General features: G+C 35.3%; 2 pseudogenes; one reads left to right on the forward strand and one right to left on the reverse strand.

The window, feature by feature from the left end:
• LOC120069654 (1-aminocyclopropane-1-carboxylate oxidase homolog 1-like) overlaps positions 1-15,594 on the reverse strand; it is a 43,786-nt pseudogene that overhangs the window by 23,815 nt on the left and 4,377 nt on the right.
• On the forward strand, positions 6,576-8,056 carry LOC150038266 (serine/threonine-protein phosphatase 7 long form homolog; annotated as a pseudogene).

Below are 15,594 nucleotides of genomic sequence, written 5' to 3' on the forward strand. Positions count from 1 at the left end.
TGCGATGATCCCACCAAAAATTTGCAACCCGAGAATCTTCACGACACCATGCTCCATTTGAGGGGTCTACAATGGCCAAGCACTATGTGATCTTGGGGCGAGTATAAACATAATGCCGCTATTAATCTTCAAACGATTAAGTATTGGCACACTCACGCCCACGACAGAGACTCTATTACTTGTGGATAGATCCCGCATACATTCTGAAAGAGAGTTGAAAAATGTCACAATGTCAATTGATAAATTCATCTTGCTGGCAGACTTTCTCATTTTGGATTATAAAGTGAACAAAGATGCGCCCATCATATTGGGACGACCATTCCTTTCGACCGGTCGCGCTCAAATTGATGTGCGCAAATGGGAGATTGTAATGAATATTCATGGGAAAAAGCTTCGGATTAAGGCAGTCAAGATCCCAGAGGACAAAGAAAAGAGGGAAAAGCCACCATGGATGTGAAAAGACCAGCTTCGAATAAGCAGTCCCTGAGCTACTATATAACTCAACCTCATTAAGGACGCAACTCTTTTGAATATCCTTTTTCCTACATCAATACTTCATGAACTTTCATCATACTCGTTATTATATATTATCTCAATTACTTTGTTGTTATTGTTTATCTCTCTGCACTTTTCTTTATTTTAAAAAAAAATGCGATCATACTGAACGATTGCGGTAAAATATTTTGTTTTGTTTAATATCATTTGACCCTCTCGATGTTTTTCTTGCAACGATCAAGGCGAACGATTGCGGAGGCGCTACACGAAGATGCAACTACTTTATTCCATCATCGCAATCCCAAGAAGAAAGATCGGCATAAAGTAGGATGCGTCGACAAACAATGCAGGCGACAGCGCAAATTTGGGGGTTGTATTCTTCCTTGACTTTATTCCAAATTCTGCACTATCGCATCGCATTTTTAATTTTGAAAGTTTTATCAACGTATCCTCTTTGATTACCGCAATCATTTAACATTGATAAATTTAGTAAGTCACCGCATGCTGTCTCTTTGCCAATTATGATTTCAATGATGAAACACATGCTTCTATTTTCTTCACATATACTAGAGTCAACTTGCATGAAATATTTCTAAAAGTTAGAGGTCTGCTAGCTTTCTTTCAAACTCTCTTTACGTAACTTCCTAAGAACATCGCATGAATTCTTTCAATCTTTTGGCAATGAGGATATTGCCGCATTTTAAATTTGGAGGTGAGGTATTTATTTTTCGACCTTGCTATTTTTAGCTCTATAAAAAAAATGAGAATAACAACTCCACTGTTAACACAATGGGGAAACCCATGTTGATAAGAGTTAAGTTGTGAAGGGCACTTACTTATAGTTGGATGTCCGCATGACACATGTGGGGGAAAGTCAAAACGAAAGTAAGTCGCCAGGATCAACGCATAAATAAATGACCGCAACTCTGTTACTAAGTAAGTATGAGTTTAGTCTAAGGAAGAGTGTCTTGCTCGTAGTTGGATGTCCGCATGACACACGTGGGGGCAAGCCAAAATGAAAGCGAGGCACTTGGATCAGCGTAAGGTCAGAAAATAATAATAATAATAATAATAATAATAATAATGTCAAAAATATGCAAAGATAAAAATCATTTGACACTCTGGTGGAAAAGGTTTTCGAAATAAATCATGCGATGTCCCAGAATTTAGTAAAGTCCTTTTGAAGGTTTAACTTGCGGTCCCTAGGTTTTAGAAATATTTTAAGAGGAGACTTGAATAAGAATTAAGGAAATTTTGGTGATAGGATTTGAATGAAGTATCCTTGAGAAATCTAGGAAAAGAGATTTTCTATCGACTTTCTAAAGGAAATCTTTAGCTTATGCTTGAGGACAAGCATTGTTTAAATTTGAGGGTGTGATAACGGACAGAAATGTACGTTATTACAGTGCTAAATTCTTAAACAATGTTGGCGTTGATAAAATATATAAAATTGCGTCCAAAAAGCATTAAGTTCATAACGTTGCGGTCGCATGCGTTCATCGCATAGAAATAGTTAATTTTTGTATTTTTATGCAGAATATGCATTGACGCAAGGCGAAAAGCGCGATCACAAGAAATCGACGGATGAGCGCAGCATTACCGCAAGGCTTTGCGGTGATTTGTGCTTGTAAACATCGGTGCAATCATAAGAGAATTAAAGCCAACCTTCAGAAAAGAAGTTCGGCAGTTCAGTTCGAACACTTAGAGAATTTTCCTTTAGTTTAGCCTTGTCCGTAGTTTTCCTTTTTTTTATTTTAAGGCGGAGCAAGAGAAGGGAAGAGATGCTGAAAGATCGCTCGGGGCAACTCGAGAGAGAACCCAGAGGCGTAGAAAGCAGAGAGCGGGCCGACTCTCGCGAGAGTGAGAATATCTTTTGATTAGAGTAGAAAAGATAGTGTAAAAGTCTTAGGAAGCAAGAGATTACTACCAGGCTCTTTATTCTCTTCTTGCATTGTTATTTTGTATTTCAACTTTACATTTATACAATGAAAGTTCTTATTCTACATCTGTTCACTCTCTTAGCATGCATGAGTAGCTAAACTTATCGAATGGGTTGAGAAGAACTAAGCTAACATAACCTAGGATCTTCATTGCATGCGATTATCTTGTTTTATGTTGTGCCCAACACCCCTTTAGAGCTACTCGAGAGAGAGTCTAAAGAAAGAACCTAAAGACACGAAAGAGTTAGGTTAAAATCTAGACTCGAGAGAGCAAGATTAGATCTGCATAAGCAAGAGATAGGAACTTAGAGATAAGCTCTATTTGTCAACCTGCATCGCATGCACCCTCGAGATAGGTATGATATTATGAGGTCGCCTTATTTGTATGTGTTTCATCTTGTCACCGCTTGGGTAAGAATAGAGGCTTATGTGTAGGTCCTATAGACTTATCGCATATATCGCATGCGTTCTAGCATTAGAAGCCGTAGCATTCGCGTCAAGAGATGGTTTACTATTGTGTGTGTGTTGCATGGTCGCATAGCATGAACGCATCCTAGGAAGTGTTAGCCAAATCCCTTCTCAACCCATTCACCGTATACTCATCGCATTTTCCGTATTATCAACTCTTTTCAAAACTCCGCCGCATTTGTTTATTTTTATTATCGCAAAAAACAAACCAAACAACTATTTGAGTTACCGGTTACCGCAAAATCTTTTGAAAAATTATCACCCCATACCATTTTCCCAAGTCTCTGAGTTCGACCCTGGACTTACCAGGAAACTCAGTGGGGTTTATACTTGAATTCCACTGAGAAAACTTGTTGCTCAATGCAATTTCATCACCGCAATTCATTCCATATTTTCACCGCATAAAATAACGCATCACATTCCATGCTCGCATTTTATGGCCGTTTGCTCACATTTTAACATGAACTACGAAGACTTTATTGAGGACTACTATAAATTGTCAACGTATGTTGAATGTTACTTTCCTCAATTTCAACCTGTACCGTATGAAGATTACTGGATCACGTACCCTAATATACCCGTTTTACATCCTGATCCATCGTTGTTGAGAAAACCTGGTAGACTGAAAAGTTCACGTTATCACAATGAGATGGATTGGACAGAACCAGCCACTTGACAATGATGTGGATTTTGTAATTAGTTAGGCCATAATCGAAGGAAGTTTCCTTTGTTATTAAGACGGGCTCCGGATAGTTAGGGATTGAAAAATAAATATTTTTTTTATTATATATTCATTTTATTGTATATTAAATTTTTTTTATTGTATATTCAATTTTTTATAATAATTTATTGTATATTCAATTATTTTTATTGTAATCTATAAAGTTATACATTATTCTTTTAATTAAGTTGTACATTATTTAATTAAGTTAATTAAATTGTACATTATTCTTCTAATTGAGAAATAAATATTTTTTTAATTGAGAAATAAATATTTTTTAATTAAAAAATAATTTTTTTTTATTTTAGATCATGGCTTTAAACCCAGGACCTGTTGATCCCGATGTTTTGTACGATCAGTGTAACGACCAAGATTGTACGCATACAGGAAATTAAATGTCAAATATTAAGCAGGACGAAATTTTATTTAAAGGGGTGGAAATTTAAAAGAAGAAGAAAAAAAATGAATAATTGGAAATTGGAAATTTATTCATTATCCAAAAATAATGAATAAGGGAGTAGAATCAGGGAGGATTAATTGGAAGATTGGACACTAGCCAATTCAAGAGACAACGGGCAGTAGATAACTTTTGTTTGGACACTAATCATTGGAAGAATTTGAGGTGAATGCCCATATACTCTTAAAAATTGAAAGAGTTAAAAAGAGGAAGTGGAATCCACAAGCAGTGAAGGCAACCACGCGTGAAAACTAGCGAGATTAGAGAGAACATTGGAGAGAGTGAGAGTAAAGAGAGCGAGAGTAAAAAGAGCGAGATTCTTAGCGAGACAGTAGGAAAGAGCGGGAGCAGAAGCAGGAGCGAGAGCGGGAGCGGGAGCGAGAGCGAGAGCGATAGCGAGAGCAAGACCGAGACCGAGACCAGCGAGAGCGAGAGCGCGACCAGCAACAGCAAGTGCGAGAGCGCGACCAGCAACAGCGAGAACGAGAGCGGAAGTTGCGAGAGCCAAACCAGCGAGAAAGCTGAAGAGAGCGAGATTCTGAGAACAAAGAGAGCGAGATTTGGACAGAAGCGTGGATTATGCGTTGAATTTGGCCACGATCTTATAGATTATACATAAAAAAACACCCTAAAATTGAATTCAAACAAAGAATGATGACGTAAGGGCAAACATTAGCCAAGATTAGGTGTCTTATTGAGAGGAATCCTTAAACCTTAAGTAATTCTAAAGAAGAAATCTGTAGGATGATTTGTCACACTGAGAAGAGCTGAAAACTACTATAAATAGGACCCTTTGCAGAAGATTTAACCCATTCTCAAACAAATCTCAGTAACAAAGAATTGTGTGAAAAAGTAAGTGTGAGTGAGGAAGTTCTGTGAGATTAAAAGAGAAAAGCTCGGGTAAGGTGCTGCCAAAATTTCTTCTTTTGATTTAAAAAGGGAAAGCTCTACTGATCAAATCATAAAGAATAATAAGGAATAATTAGATCACAGTCAAGGTAAGTAGTTTATCTCACCCTCTCTTTAAATGTTCTATGGTAGTGTACCTTTATTATGTTGCATGATTATGTTAATTGTTATATTGCATTACATGTTTAAAACATGTTTCTCTACAAAGGACCCCATGCATTATGTTTGTTCACAATTACGTTAAAATCAAGTTTTAATTGGGTGTAAGTTATGCTTCCAGTCTAATCTTATGTTTATGTTAATGGTTGATGTTGGATGCGACTCTGGCCTTACTGACTGCATGACCCGCTAATCATCAAATGGGTTAGTTTCCGCTTAAGTCCTCATCTTCCTATTAGGGCGGAGAAATTTATGCTTCTAGGGCTGGCAGGGCATGTATGGTTGCACCCCTCCAGGCCTAATCTTACGTTATGTTTACGTTAGGGACTAATAGGGTATGTATGGTTGCACCCCTCTAGTCCAATATTACGTTTATGCTAGTGGTTGATGTTGGATGCGACTCTGGCCCTACTGACTGCATGACCTGCTAATCATCAGATGGGTTAGTTTTCGCTTAGGTTCTCATCTTCCTATCAGGGCAGAGAGATTTATGTTGGAAGCATAACCGACCACCACATGTTATTATACGTTTTCGGTCCCAACCATATGTTTTCATGACATGTTGCTTGTGATTGTGCATTTGGTCACTACCCTACGTGAGAACTACTTACTGGGTATATTATATACTCATCCTATATTTTTATAGACTTTGTAGGTAAGGACACAGCGTAGACGGCAGAATTGGACGTCGCTCAAATGGCCAACCATCAAACTCACTATTATAGGCATATGCATTTTGTACCACCACGCTATTGTTTTATGGATCATGGTGTTTTGATAAATAAACTTTTTTTATATAGTTTTCTATCTAATCAATAAAATTTAGATATGTTCTTTTAAATTTTCACCAAACTCATCTCATGATAGAAAAGTCTAAGTATGCATGTCGTAGTGGTCGGATCATAATGTGTAAGAATCCGGGCATTACAATCAGTCCATTTATCGATCATCTGTTGTATGACGAGATCGTACTATTGGAGAAATATCTTGCAAGCGTTGGGAGGTAGTCCTCCAGCGCACTATCTCACTCCACCCTCGAATACTACCGCTATTGCGCACATCTGGATTCTATGAGGTTGCCAGATTGGGATTTATTCAGTTGGACTGGTATCTGATCACAGGCTTGGTCGATAGATGGAGGCCTGAGACACATACATTTCATATGTCTGTTGGAGAGTGCACTATCACTCTACAAGATATAGAAGTGTTGTTGGGGTTACCTGTTGATGGTGAGCTGGTCACCGGAGTGATGTACGATGACTGGTCACAAGTTTGTCAACTGTACCTCGATGTAACCCCACCTACTGACAAAATTAAAAGATCGAGGTTAAGTTTGATATAGTTAGGAACACAATTCCGTGACCTCATAGATGATGCAGACGAGAAAACCGTCATAAGATATGCACGAGCATATATACTACAAATGATGGGTGGAAGTCTGTTTTCCGACAAATCAAGACATTTTGTTTACTTGATGTTCCTGCCACTATTAGCTAACCTCTATGATGCGGGGCGATATTCATGGGGTGGAGTATGTTTGGCATGGTTGTATAGACAACTATGCAAAGCAACAAGACCTGAGGTTCGAGAGATAGCTGGGCCTCTCATACTTTTGAAACTATGGGTTTGGGACCGATTTCCAACAATGGCTCCACAGCTACAACATTTTAATGACGCTCAGTTAGTTGGACGAGCCTACGGTTCTCGGTATGTTGTTTTAATTCAATTTAATTTTTCTATCACTGATCTATTTAATTTAGATTCTAAATTATCAATTTAAAAATTTAGGTGGAGAGAAAAATTTTGTGTGACTAGGATAGCCACACATGTAGTCAACCAGTACAGATACATGTTTGATCTGCTTCAACCTGATCAGGTACATTACACTGAACCTAATTGATTATTTTATACTTGTATTTGTCTTTAATGTTCTCCAATATAATATTTTGTGTTTCAGGTTATTTGGGAGTCATACAAAATTATTATGCATACTTTGCCCAATTTCTGTACAAATGGTCAAAACATATGGCGGACGATGAGTCCTCTCATGTATTTTCACATTGGTGAGTGGCATCTTCCTGACAGGGTGATGAGACAATTCGGTTTTCAGCAGGATGTCCCATCGCCTTGTAGTACTAAACCCCTACTGCATGATATCGACTTAAGAACTGTAAATTGGTCCAAAAAAGTTGCACATTTGGTAGTGTGATGGCACTATCGTGCAAGGTTTATTGTAGTGGGGTTTTCTATTGAACAGTTTGACAGGGATGTCACTCAAAACTACATTCATTGGTATAATAATATCACAAGGCGCTACATCACTCGTCCAGGAGCAGTTGTGGGTTATCTGGTAAATGAATGAATATTATCTAACTATTTTTAATTAAAATTTATTTTAAATATTATCTAATTGTTTTATAATTCACAGAGATCGAACAACAGTAGACTCTGTGATGCTGCGAATGATCCGAACCAGGTTCTTGCTATATGTAGTGACAACCAAAGCTATATGGAGGAGATACATTATATGTACGATATACCTATTGTTCTTCCACCAAATCCTAGACATAGAGAACTTGTACAAGAAGAGGATGAGTTTGATGAGGTTGCCCATAATGTGGAAGAGTTGCCCCCTGTGATGCAGATGCAGAGTCAAACTGATTATGTTAGTCCGATGATGATGATGCCAACATTTGGTTTAGGACATTATGACTCAGAGCTGGTCCTTCGTCTTCATACGTGCATGGACATGGTCGGGGTCATGGAGAGCATAATGAATATTTATATCATGAAGCGTCTACAGAGGTACCAAAGCAACATCAAGAAGAACCAGAGCAACCTCAAATTCGAAGTCGACGACGACAACCAGCTCGAAATCGACAACGTCCACCTTGTGGGACACATTGATTTTTATAATTATTTTTATATAAATGAGATATTTTAATTTATACTTTTTTATTTTTATGAGATATTGTTTTTTTTTAATTTATTCTTTTTAGAGTTTAAATAAAATATTAAAATAATAAAATATTTTTAGAAATTATTTTTATAAAATGAAAAATTAAAAAGAAAAAAAAGAAACACAAAGGTCGAATGTTGAAAAGGTGAAAAAGAAAAAAAAAAGAAACACAAAGAATGCCTAAATTGTTAAAAAAGAAAAAAAAAAAAGGTAAAGTAGGTCGAATTTTGAACCCTCGACCTATTTAAAAAAAAAACAATATTTTTCTAAATAGTTTGAAAAGTACAATATTTTTATAAATAGTTTTTAAAACTACCATATTATTTTAATTTTCCCGTCATTTGACATGTCCATATTTAATTATTTTATTAATAGAGTGACTTTTTTTCTAAACTCAATGACTAAAATGAAATTTTAGGAACCAATATATCTATTCTTAGCAAACTCAGAAATCAAAAATATATTTTTCTCCAAAAAAAAAAATATAAATTTTTAGTACACATAAATGTACATTAAAAATATATCCATGCAGGGAGTGAGTGAGCAAAAATGAAGAGGATGGGGGTTTAAAAGAATGTAGGTCGAGTGTTGAACACTCGACCCACGGGTTTGGGGTGGTTGAAGAGGCATTAAGGCTATGGTAGAGGGGCATGCATGCGTCAATGCATGTAGAAAATCGGAGCAGTGGCGGGCAGAGGGAGCATGCATGCAGTCGGTCAATGCATGTAGGGAATCGCGCAGGGGAATCGGAGCAAGGGCAGCATGGTGATAGGACCTCACACTACATATCCTGAGTGAATTTACCCTCACATTTCTCTACCATTCTATTTACTTATTTCGTCTTTTTTTAATTTACTTGATAATAAAATCAAGGTTGATCATATTTTTTCAGATTTATTCAATTATAGTCAATTTTAATATATGCACTTTCATTAAACTTACTCAATTATAGTTATTAGTTGTAACAAAATTCTGTTATTGTTATTTTTTCATTAATGATTATTAGCTTTTTTTCTCATTGATCATATATATATATATATATATATATATTTCTATGGAAAGTAAATAAAGTGAAGACAATTATGAGCGAGATCCTCCTCATGAGTGAGATCCTCATCAGCGAGATCCTCTTCATGAGCGAGATTAAGCATTTTTTTAACAAACTGTCTTCCTAGCGATGCTCACTTTACCAGCGAGATTCAGCCCACATTTCTAGCAAGATTCCTTTCTAAAGCGAGATCCCCATCACAAAATTAGTGAGATTTTCTTCTAGAGCGAAATCCTCATCACAAAATTAGCGAGATTTCCTTCACTCACTTAACTTCCTTGTCAATGGTTGAAGTTTCGACTTATGTATGTCGAAACTTCAACATTTGACAACCTAATATACATCACCACAAAATTAGCGAGATTTCCTTCTAGAGCGAGATCCTTATCACAAAATTAGCAAGATTTCTTTCACCCACTTATCTTCCTTGTCGAGGGTTGAAGTTTCGACTTATGTATGTCGAAACCTCAACCTTCGACAACCTAATATACATCTTCACAAAATTAACGAGATTTCCTTCTAGAGCGAGATCCTCATTAAAAAATTAGCGAGATTTCCTTCACCCACTTAGCTTCCTTGTCGAGGGTTGAAGTTTCGACCCTTCGACAACCCTAATATACATATTGTTTTCAAGTTTTTCTTTGTTTGTCGAGTTCTCAACGTTCGACCTCTACATTAATCGAATCATCAACCCTCGACTTCTAGCCTCGATCTCCCAAAACAACAATATTTCTCTAATAAGTTTCAAAACAACCTTACTTTCCTAATAAGTTTTGAAAACAACCATATTAATATAAAAGGTCCTCCATATTTCATGTACACATTTATTATCCTCACCAACTGCACCAACACCATTTATTATCTTCACCGATTGCACCAACACTGATGTGAAAGTTGATGCGGAAGAGAAAACTCGTATAACACGTACACTAGTTTTTTTTAAAAAAAAATAAAATAAAATCAAATCCACCCCAAATCTGTCAATCATGCATGTCTCTGCCCCAAATCCATTTTTTGTTTACATTATTTAATTTTTTTTTCAATACTCCCTAAATTATAATTTAGTTAATTTAATTTAACTATCTCGGTAAGTAAATTACAATTGAATTAATATAAAATAAATTAAAAAATTCAAATATATATTCTGAAATAAAATGATGATATAATTATAATATTTTTTATAGTAAAGTGATGGAATTATTTATATTTAATATTGAAAATTTCAAAATAAGAAAGATGAAAGAAAAATAAACACATGGAGTTGGAACTTAAACCTAGGTGGTGTGAGAAAAATGCCAATACTTCATCACCATTCCAAAGTAGAATATGTTGTCAAAATGTAAATAATTTATAAATATAAATAAAACCCACACCGCTAAAAAATTTAACAACTTCAATTACTTTTGTTTGATGATGCCGCAAATTTCAAAGTGAAGAGACGCGTTCCAATAAGGATAAAAAAAAAAAATTGCATCTTTTTTCTAATTTCTTTCAAAAATACCAATTTTTTCTTAAATTCACCATATTGTTCCAGTTGACTCCAAAATCAGTCATTTATTTTGAATTAAATTGTCACGAACTCTTAACGTTGAATTTGTCACAAAAATCCAAACATATAACATTTAAAAACATTGTGCACATATTTAGACATTTTTATATAATCTCCTTTTAATCTCATACGTTACTAATCTTTTAACCGATTATTCACAAAAATTTTCTACACCTTTCAATAATATACATTCACTGATACAAATTTAGGGACGTTTGGCACGTAGAATAGAGTAGAGTAAAGTTGATAATTATTATAGGAGAAAAATTATTAGGAAAATTAATAACAAAGTGAGAAATGTGAGTTAACGCGAATAAGAGGTAATAAATCTCTTTAATAATTTATGAACCAAACGGTGAATGAGTTTTTTTTACCTATCAAATCCAACCCAACTTGTGGGGCCAAATGCCCTCTTATAATATACTAAGGACGCTTTGGGGTTGATTTTAACCAGATTAGAAGTGATTTTAAAAAGAATCGTAAGTTTGGATTAAATCTAATAAAATCACTTTTACAACTCACATTCATTTCATGCTGACTTTCAAAATCAATTCCCTACCCACTTTTAGAGTTTTATAAAATCATGTTTTACTTTTTAATAAATCATACGATATTGATTTTTTTATAAAAAAAAAAAAATCAAAGTTTTTTCCTTAATACTTAACAATCAAGAGAAAGCGTAACATTTTAAATATTTTAAATTTCTAAAAAAAAAAAATTACAAAATATGATAGTAGGTTTATGTACATATTAAAAATGATTAAAAAAATAGCTTTAAATGATAAGAAAATTATTTTAAATGGTAAAACTCTTGAAAATATTTACAAAATATAGCAAAATTTTAGAACTATTAATGATAGACGCTGATAGATTTCTATCGGTGTCTATCAATATCACTTATAGTCTATCAGTGTCTATCCGCATCTATCATTGATAGTTTTAAAATTTTGTTATATTTTGTAAATATTTTGGTTTATTTTTCTATATTTAAAAATAGCCTTTTAATGGAAAAATGGACAAAAATAACCTATTTGGAGTATGATTTTGTATTTTTTACTTACTTTTGAAAAACAAGTTTTTTTGACCCCCTTGATGATGAAAATGATGTAAGCATGGAAAAGATTTGTTGTACAATTACTCTTATGCCCTTTACTAAATTCTCACTTTCAATTTCAACAACCAACCTACCAAATTAATTCAAAAAAATTCTCCACCTCAAAGATTTATTCACAAAAAAATTATTTTATCCAAAAATAATTGACAAAAAATTATTTTTCACATTTCAACACTAAAAATTCATCCACCAAATTTAATTTGTTTATAACCCCACAAAAAAGTTATCTACACTAAATTATTTCCAGAATGATATTTTATATAAAAAAACATGAAAAATAGTTAGACGATCGTATAGCAATGTAAAGAAAAGTTAGACGAATATTCAACGAAGCTGAGCGATTATTGGGACTGGGTATGGGGAGGACACTGGGTAGAGAGGGGGCGTGCAGAGAGGGGGCAGGTATTAGGACTAAACGATCGCTTAGTACCATCGCCTAATACTAAATGATCGTTTAGCTATGATCGATGGGAATGAGAGGGCACCAAGTAGAGAGGGGGCGAGTATTGGACTAAAAGATCGCTTAGTAGTACTAAACGATCGCTTAGCTATGATCGATGGGAACGGGAGGGCACCGGGTAGAGAGGGGGCAGGTATGGGACTAAACGATCGCTTAGTACTATCGCCTAGTACTAAATGATCGCTTAGCTATGATCGATGGGAACTAAACAATACGTTGGATTTTCTAAACGATGGCACTACACGATCGTGCTAATTGATGCGATGAAGTGCTATGCAATAGAACTGAGCGGTCGTTTAGATGTAGACCTAAGCGATCGTGGTATGAGAACTAAACGATATGTTGGATTTTCTAAACGATAGCACTACATGACCGCTTAGCTACGACGCACGCTAAGTGATGTGATGAAGTGCTACGCGATAGAACTAAGCGATCGTTTAGATGTAGACCTAAGCGATCGTGGTGTGGGAACTAAATGATACGTTGGATTTTCTAAACGATGGCACTACACGATCGCTTAGCTACGACGTGCGCTAAGCGATGCAATGAAGTCCTACGCGATAGAACTGAGCAATCGTTTAGATATAGACCTAAGCGATCGTGGCATGGCAACTAAACGATATGTAGGATTTTCTAAATGATGGAACTAACCGACCGGTTTTCTCAAGGTGCAATCTGGTTCAGCCCCTTAGTAAATGCCCACTTTCAATTTCAACCACCCACCTACCAAATTAATTCATATTCCACCTAAAATTAATTTATCCAAAAACCATTTCTAGACTTGTATCTCTTTATTAAATTGTTTCTCTTCATCAAATTCTCCACTAAGAAGTTCTCTTCATCAAAAGTCCAAAACTTGAATCTCACGAAGTTATAATTTTGTACACTCCGTCATAAGAAGATATGTATTTCATTTTTATATGTATGTATTTCTTTTTCATATGTATTCTCAATAGTTTACTAATTACTAGAAAAATTGACAATGCCCTTCATTTGATATTTATTTATAAATTTTTGGAGGTTGATTTTTGGAGTTTGAGTTATGGTTGCTTTGTTAATTATATGTTTCTTTTTTCTTTTTTTTTTTTTTTTGTTAATAATGCGTCTTAGGAAGTTCTAAAGGAATGAGAAAATCAGAGAATGTCAAAAAATGGCCTAATATATAGCGTAACTACAATGTCAGATAACATACCGTAACTACAATGTCAGCTATAGCAAATTTTCAATGACACAAGCCTGGTTGGGCTTGCATTTTCGTTTTTATGAACATAAACAATATGTCTATTACTTGCACGATAAGAGTGTTCAAGTAAATAGGGACACATATACACACACGAGAATCTAAATTAAGGTTATATACCTCGTCATTCATCCATTGGGACGGTGTTAATAGACTATTAAACCAATTTTTATCCATTTGAGCATATGCCTTCCTCTGGATCATCGCAGCAGGGTCTACGTTGTCCATCCACTTTTGAAATTTAATGTTAAGATCCTCAGGTATATCAACGAGGGGATCGTACTTCTGAAGCATTTTTTTCCTTTTTCCATACTTACTTGTGTCCTTCCACGGTGTAGTTAATTTCCAAGAAATTTTCCTCATTCGGCCACTGCGACCTTCTATTACATTTATAAATTTTTAGGTATATCCCTACATGCTTAGTTATGAAGATACCATACAAGAAGCATCATAATGGTATATCCTTACTTTTGATAATTGTCGCAAGTACTTTTTAATGTCTTTTAGGTCACGTTCCACACTTTCCACACGACGATCAAGACTTTCCACACGATGATCAAGACGTTTGACTAGCTTAACCAATTTGTGATACTTCTTCCGTTTTTTATATGACTTCTCGTCATGTCTTTGTTGATTGTCACTGTCATCGACCTCCTTAGTGTTCGAAGATCCAGCAACATCGCCATCATTTGTGGGTTTTGGTTGTACAGGTGGTGCAATTGGTGCAAGTGGAGGGATGGGTGGCTCCATAACACGATTCATAAACTGGATCTCTTCCTCAGAAGGAACGAGTTTCAATGTAATTCCCACCTACAAAAAATTGTAATCATGAATAAATAAACTAAGAAGCTATAAGTATCAAGATAACTCTAACCTAAAAAAATTAAGAAGAAACATACTGCATCTAACCCAAAGACTTTGTCTCTAATCACTCCATATGGAGAAGAATGTGAGCACGACCATCTCAAAATACGTGGTATCGCATTGTCATTCAATCTGTTTGTAATGCGTCCGGATATTGATGAAACTGTTTCATATGCCCATACCTATATGAAATGTAAGTGTATATCAGTGGTGTACTTTTATGAGTATTCAAACAAATGTAAGTGTAATTCAAACAAATTAAGTTACCTGAAAAGCATGGGGAAATCCGTAAAGACTGTACATCTGTTGTTTTCCATCTGCATTGCCTTTTTAAGCTTGTGCTTTATCTTTCAATCCTTATTTGAATCGTTTAATTGTATTGGCAAAAATTTTCTTGCTACAATCCTCATTACAAAATCTATTCCAATCGTCTATGATCGCTAAATTTTCAAAAACCATTTTCTTTTTCCTCTCTCTACCCATCATAGCAAACTCAATAAAATAAAACAATGCAATTTTCACTGCATCAAAATCGTTTTCAAACTCAAGAGTGGAAAAATATCCAACTCGTATGCCTTCATGCCATCATTGTCGTTCAGATACTTGGCTCTAAGTCTAACAAAAGAATTTTCTCCTCTCACATTTCTAGTTTGATGTTTTAGTCCTGTGATAAGGTTAAACTCTGCTTGGCTGAAGGATACTTTATTCCTCATAAGATTAAAGCTAACCACATCTCTCCTAGGTTCCTCTACCTCCCGAAGAAAAATATAATGAATTAGTGGTCCATTGAATATGATGTTTGTGTCAAGGAGGGGACCAAAACATGTTTGTCTAAACATGGCTAATTGTGCCGGAGAGTTTTTTTTCTTAATTTTAGGGATAGCCTTTCCTATGTGGTAACAACATGAAAAGGTCGTAGGAAAATGGTCATTAGGATGTACCTTCATATCTAGTTCCATTATAACCTACATTTTTCATGAAACAGATAAATTAGAAGACAACACATCATGATCATCAATGCGTACTTCAAAAAATAAAAAAATTATATATAAATATAAATAAATGGCTCGACCCATACCCGACTAGGTACGGTGTCGGGCGAAAAAATAGAATACCCTAATCGGTCCAATACCCGGCCAGGCTGGGCCGGGCCAAATTCCAGAAGCACCCCCCACGGCTCGCCCCCCTTTACCAAGTCCAATACCCAACCG

The sequence above is a fragment of the Benincasa hispida genome, chromosome 1 (genome assembly GCF_027475165.1).
Source record: "Benincasa hispida cultivar pf3 chromosome 1, pf3_genome.v1.1, whole genome shotgun sequence".
Lineage (NCBI taxonomy): Eukaryota > Viridiplantae > Streptophyta > Magnoliopsida > Cucurbitales > Cucurbitaceae > Benincasa > Benincasa hispida.